The following is a 7,080-nucleotide window of genomic DNA, read 5'->3' as shown; positions in this document are numbered from 1 at the left end:
TTTTTTTTTATGGGGCATATGTTTCACGAGGCTGTCATTGGTGTATCCTGCACGGCTTGCCTATCTGAAGGAATCATTCATACCATAGGTTTCAGAGTAGCAGCCGTGTTAGTCTGTCTGTCTCTGCAAAAAGAACAGGAGTACTTGTGGCACCTAAGAGACTAACAAATTCATTTCAGCATAAGCTTTCATGGGCTACAGGTCACTTCTTCAGGGTATGGCTACACTGGCGATTTGCAGCGCTGGAAAGCCTCCACCAGCGCTGCAATTAGTAAGTGGCCACACCTGCAGGGCACTTCCAGCGCTGCAACTCCCTGGCTGTAGCGCTGGCCGTACACCTCACTCAGCATGGGGAATAAGAATTCCAGCGCTGGTGCTGCAGCGCTGGTCATCAAGTGTGGCCACACACCAGCGCTGTGATTGGCCTCCAGATTATAAGGTGTATCCCAGAATGCTTTTATAAATTACTCTCTCTGTTTTGTTATGCAGCCTCTCTTTGTTTTGTTGTGAATGAGCTCCATGCGGAGCTCTGCCGTTGCAGTTGCCGCTTATCTAAAAAACAAACAGATCTCCTGTTTGCTGTGATCATCTGTACCTGGCTGTAAACAATCAAATGAGAGGCAGGCAGGGAGGGAATGAAACAGCGGGGAGTCATGTTGGCTGCAGGCTGTTTGCAATTAAGAGTTAAGACTAAGGGGTTGGAAACATGTTCTGATTTTTCAAGTCAGGAAGCTAAACACACAGTGTTGGCTCCAAAAATCCACTCTCTCTCTCCCCCCGCTCCCTGTCACACTAGACCCCACTCCACCCCCCTCTTTTGAAAAGCACGTTGCGGCCACTTGAATGCTGGGATAGCTGCCCATAATGCATCACTCCCAGCAGCGCTGCTAATGCTGCAAATGTGGCCACACACCAGTGCTGGTAGCTGTGAGTGTGGCCACACACCAGCGCTGCTCCTACACAGCTGGATGACCAGCGCTGCAAACTACCAGCGCTGCAAGCCGTAAGTGTAGCCATACCCAGATGCATAGAATGGAACACACAGACAGGAGATGTTTATACATACAGAGAACATGAAAAGGTGGAGGTATGCATACCAACTGGAAGAGTCTAATCAATTGAGATGAGCTATCATCAGCAGGAGAAAAAAAAACCTTTGAAGTGATAATTGAGTTGACCCATATAAGGTGTGAGGAGAACTTAACATAGGGAAATAGATTCAGTTAGTGTAATGACCCAACCATTCCCAGTCTCTGTTTAAACTTGAGTTAATTGTATCTAATTTGCATATTATTTCGAGTTCAGCAGTCTCTCTTTGGAGTCTGTTTTTGAAGTTTGAGTGACAGACTTGAAGGTGGTAATTTTGCAACAAAAAAACTTAAATATAAATATCTCCTGTCTGTGTGTTCCATTCTATGCATCTGAAGAAGTGAGCTGTAGCCCACAAAAGCTTATGCTGAAATAAATGTGTTAGTCTCTAAGGTGCCACAAGTACTCCTGTTCTTTTATTCATACCATATTCACATGTGGTTTTGTATGGAAAGAGTTCATTCAAATAGCAGATTTTTATCCTTAGTACACTCAGGCCAATTCCCTCAACGAGCAGGGGCATAAGAGAGCATTTTCAAAACAACCTTTACCCATAGCAAGCCTTTTTCACCTAGGGTTGATGGTTGGGTACTTCAGTCTGCTTTGAAGTGATGCTTAAACATCAGAACTGAAGAATCCAGAGGGCAAGTTCACACAGAACGAAGCAAACAAAGCTTTGTCTTCAAAGGCTTAGGAATATAATAATTAAAAGAATAATGAATACAACATTCACCAATGACTTAAGTTTAATCAAAATATTTAATCCTGCAACCATATGATGTGATAATATGGCCCGGTTACTGATCTTCCTATTTAGATGTATTTTCTTTGATTTATCACTGTTCTGCAACTTGTCCCTCAGTTCCCCCTGTGGAAGCCAGTAAATAATTAACAAGGTTTTTGAAGAGATCTTAATGAATGTTAGTTAGCATGAGTTAGGTTAACTGTGACCCTGGTGACGTGAGGAAGCAAAATAATGTAAGACAGAGTGAATTGTGTGAAAGTTATTACGACCTTGCAATGTGCAGTCTTGCAGTCTTGTTTTTCTAGTGAGATAGCAGAAAAGCTTATGTATAAACAAAATGTATTTGTTGCTTTTTACTGTCTGTATTATTGCTAGAAATTGTCTGTAAAAGGTATAAAGGCTTGCTGTGATTGTTTACCAGTTGAAAGACCTGTCCAGGACCCTGTGTCCTATGGCACTCTCTCCCGCCATGGTAATTACTAAAGAAATAATAAAGTATTTGATTTTGCTGCATCCAAACAAAAAGTAAGAACTGAGTTTTTCTTCGACAATTTGGGGGCTCGTCCGGGATGGCAACGCCCACAGACCCACAGACAACTACTACGGATCATTCCCCTTCGAACCCCATGGCGCCACATGAGAGGTATAAGACCTTTTGAAATCTCTATTGGGGTATCGGAGGAGGATTTTCCCTGGGGACGTCTGTCTCTCTGTTGGGCTCACGCCATCTGAACTTATTGACTGTGCAGCAGGATCAGATGCAAAGTGGTATTGGGGAGAGGCCCCAATAAGGTTAGTTTATTGCAGTACTGGGAACTGCTGAGTTGGCCAAGGAAATGCATAAGGTAATGCATAGGTAAATGCATTAGAATGCACCGGTGCTGAGGGGTTTTTACCGCCTCGAGGGGTTGTCATACCGCCTCATGGTATTGGTCCGGACCAGGTAAAGATGCATCATGGTTTAAAAAAAAATAATAAATAAATAAAATAAAAAGGTTAAAAAAGAGTTTAAAAAAAAAAAAAGGAAGAAAAAGAGGCCTCGGTGTGTGTGTGTGTGTGTGTACACCAGTGTGAGTGGCTGTTACCGGGCTAGCCCAGTAACTAGTGGATCTTTAGGAGAGCCGACCCACGGTGGGCTGACTCAGCCTGGCATAGTCCGGCAAGGAAGCTGCCTGGGTCTAGGAGTGTGTGAACCCATCTTCCCTCCCCTTTCCTTGTGAGTCTCTCCTGTGTGAGTGAAAAATGGGTAAAGGACTGTCTAAATATTCCACCTTACCCCCTAAGGGTGCCCCAGCATATTACATGTACGTACATTATGGTCCTAAAACCTGCAGGTATTTAAATGATTAAAATCTGTATACGCGTAAAAATTCATTTAAACAATGCCCATTAAAAAGTACCTTCAATCTAAATAAAATCATATATCTCAGTAAAGCTTTAATCACAAAAAAAACCCTCTGTCACAGTGTGAGCAATTTGTCTAAAAACGGGTTAATTTAAAATTCGGCTTAGCCCTGAAATAAAGAAAAAGTTGTTTTGTGTTCAAGGTCATGAATTAGTGCGGACTATGCTAAGTGCTAAGTAAAACTGCTTCAGCCCCAGCTGGTTGTAAAAAATAAAAAAAAGGCAAACCAAAAAGCAGTATAAGTTACAAAACTGAGATTGCATTTGCAAAGCTTAACGGTTCAGTGAGATCCAACAGTTTTTGCAACCCTGAAGCCGGACAGGCAGCTGACCTAAACTGGAATCTCTGAAAAAGACGCCGCAGGAGATTCCAGGGTGTAAAAGAACAGCCATCCCAAAAGTAAAAGCATGTTGGAAATGCTAAACAAGCTGTATACAGAATAATCTCCCGTCCACCTATTTCCCTTCTCTAAACATTATACACAGACATGCCAGTCTGAATATGTGTAAGTATTAAAGTGGCTTAAGGCTTAGGGCATTCATATTTTTCCTGAGTAATGTGGGAGTGTTCCCAATACTCTCCATTGTTGTTTTATTATTTTTAATGCAGCTTTAAAATTTAATTGTATGCTCTGTCGGTCTGCTCACCTGACATGAGGAATAAATTAGTAACAAGAATTTGTCACAGTTTGGTGAGCAATTGCAAAATTTACACCATCTATCTGTTTTACCCTTGTTAGTTTATGTTTACTTTGTTTAGTACTGTTAGTGTTTTGTGTTAAGAATAGCATAATTATAGGTGAAATCTAATAAAATAAGAAAACACTATTTGGTTTTGGTGCACTATTTAGCTTTGGCTCTGTTTTGTTTAACCGGTTACTAATGTTTTTCTGCTCTGTTCATTTGGGCGTTAGGTGTGTGAGCAGAACTGAACTTCTCGTTCGTAATTCCTCAGGGTAAAAGCCATGTGTGCAATGAAGCTCTAAGGTTGTCCTAAGATTTTACAGTCCTGCCCTCCCCCCTGTAGCAAACAATGTAATAAAAGTAAAAAAATCTAGCTTAGACTGTAATTTTCTTTGCTCTCTGTGTAATTTTCTTTTCTGTTTAAGTGTCAGCAGACAAATGGGTGGGTCTCTGGGTAGAGAGCATTTTCAAAACAACCTTTACCCATAGCAAGCCTTTTTCACCTAGGGTTGATGGTTGGGTACTTCAGTCTGCTTTGAAGTGATGCTTAAACATCAGAACTGAAGAATCCAGAGGGCAAGTTCACACAGAACGAAGCAAACAAATCTTTGTCTTCAAAGGCTTAGGAATATAATAATTAAAAGAATAATGAATACAACATTCACCAATGACTTAAGTTTAATCAAAATATTTAATCCTGCAACCATATGATGTGATAATATGGCCCGGTTACTGATCTTCCTATTTAGATGTATTTTCTTTGATTTATCACTGTTCTGCAACTTGTCCCTCAGTTCCCCCTTTTCTTAGTCTTGAGTCAAACCCCATAGTGACAGGTTGAAACAAGACAGATTGCCAAAAGAAAGTTCCTTTAATTTAGTAATGAAACCTTCATCAGCACTACCTAGGTAGTGTTTTTATAAGTCTGTCAGAGAAGTGTAACAGCATATCAATTACAGTGAATCATAAAGAAAGGTAGCTAGAAATGATAAATGAATGCGAGAGCATAGGCGGCAGGTTATATGTTTGTGGTGCTCGAGCACCAGGAATATTCAGGGCTGGGGGCTCTGCTCCAGCAATATTTGGAGCTGGGTCTCTCCCCGGCCCTGCCTGGATCGGGCCCCGCCCCGCCGCGTCCCTGCCTGACAGAAAGCAGCGCAGCACCTCTCCCCTGCCTGCTTCTGCTGTCGGAGTATAGCGCTCCCGGCAGAACTGCTCTCTGCTGCCCCAGGGTCCTAGCACCCACCATTCACTAATGGCAGAGCAGGCTGCCCTTACCCTGCCCTTCTGCCCGAGCTCTGAGCCTCTCCAATGCCCCAAATCCCTCTGCCCCAGCCAGAGCCCTCATCCCCCCGCACCCTAATCCTCTGCCCCAGCCAGAGCCCTCATCCCCCCCGCACCCTAATCCTCATCCCTAGCCAGAGCCCTCATCCCTCTGCACCCTAATCCTCTGCCCCAGCCCTGAGCCCCCTCACAGCATGAACCCCTCATCCTCAGCCCCACAGCCCTCACCCCACACCCCAACCCTCTGCCCTAGCCCTGAGCCCCATCCTGCATCATGAATCCTTCATCCTCAGCCCCACAGCCCTCACCCCTGCACTCCCTCCTATCCCCAAACTCCCTCCCAGAGCATGCACCCCTTCCCCCTTTCCACACACCCCTTCCCACCCCCAAACTCCCTCCCAGAGCCTGTACCCCCAACCCTTCCTACACCCCCACCCCAGCCCAGAGCCTGCACCCAAACTCCATCCCAAAGCCTGCACCCCTCACCCCCTCCTGCACACCCACCCCCAGCCCCAGCCCGGAGCCTGCACCCAAACTCCATCCCAAAGCCTGCACCTTGCACCCCTCCTGCACCCTAATCCCCAGCCCAGGACCTGCACCCCAGACCTCCCCCCTCAAACCCCTCCCAGAGCCTTAGGCAGGTGGGGGCGGAGTTGGGAGGCGAGTTCTGGGCACCACCAAAATTTCTACAAACTTGCCACCCATGTGCGAGAGGTTAGTAACTTTCTTAGGTTGACTGGAAACACTTAAGCCGTAAGGAGTGGAAAGTAAATTCCTTTTAAACAAAGGCAATTTGAGAACATATGCAATTACAGAACTAAGTCTCTGTAGGGACAAATCGTGGATTTCAGTTTGTTCACCTACCTTCCTCGATTGTTCTGCTCTCATTGCTAGATGAACCTAGTTCACTGGCCTGCCCTGGTACAAATACATAATTTCTGCTTCATTCAATGCAATTAATCCAAATGTTAAATTAAAATAAAATCCTGGTAGTATTTTATGTTTATAAAAGTTAATTTTGTACTTGTAAATTAATGGTCATTTTTAAAAAAAGGTGTTTGAGCATACATAATTAAAAGCTCTCTTTTCAGACAACAGGTACAGAAATTATATGTTTAATTTACATATGCATTTATTGCAGTTGGGTACCTGGTTACACATCTGATTTTTGTACCTAATGTTCTGAAAATCTGGCTGTACAATCTTAAAATTCAGCTCTCTCTCTTTTAATTGAATAATAAAAATAAGCCGAAGATGATCCAAAATGTTCCCTTTGTTTTAATAATGATTTTTTTATGTCCTAAAAAAAAATCTTTCCAAGGCTGAGATATGCAATTTGTTTCAGCCTACGGCAAGTTGTAGTTATAAACTCAAGGAAAAGATACTCTCTTCATAGTCTAATGCATCATTTGGACAGCTCTTTGGCTTAAATAGTATGACTTGGTGCGACTTTGTAAGTGGTTGATGTGATTTAACCTCAAATTTGCACAGACTTAATTACTACAACTACTGCTGTTTCACATGTTGCATATATCACTGTGAGTAAATTATGACTTTTAAACTTGAGCTTTGATATCATTTTATCTTATGCTTGGTAAAGTTTTCAGAAAAAATGTAGGGCTAGAGTAAGGTAATGGGCCCATTCTGTGCCAATTTCATTTCTTGTGACTTTAACCAAAAATATTTTGTTTCTAACCCAACTTTATTCTAAGATGCTGCAGTATGTTTTAATATCTATTTGTAATAAAGCTCTTTAGTTCTTACTTGCAATATGCAGCATGTAGAGTAATTGTTTCTTAAACAAAAATAAGTTTTACTTATATGACTTTTACATATATTTTCCATAAAAAAATAATTTTGGATGCTTAACAGTT

The 7,080-nt window shown here is 42.6% G+C and overlaps 1 protein-coding gene across 1 annotated transcript in view; it reads left to right on the top strand.

The window, feature by feature from the left end:
• Nucleotides 1–7,080, top strand: part of ARNTL2 (aryl hydrocarbon receptor nuclear translocator like 2) — a 67,159-nt gene that overhangs the window by 11,131 nt on the left and 48,948 nt on the right. The gene's annotated exons all lie outside the window — the stretch shown is intronic.

Source organism: Mauremys reevesii, linkage group 1 (assembly GCF_016161935.1).
Source record: "Mauremys reevesii isolate NIE-2019 linkage group 1, ASM1616193v1, whole genome shotgun sequence".
NCBI classification, from domain to species: Eukaryota; Metazoa; Chordata; order Testudines; family Geoemydidae; genus Mauremys; species Mauremys reevesii.
The sequence above is the reverse complement of the archived record's forward strand: the minus strand, read 5'-3'. Positions and strand labels throughout refer to the sequence as shown.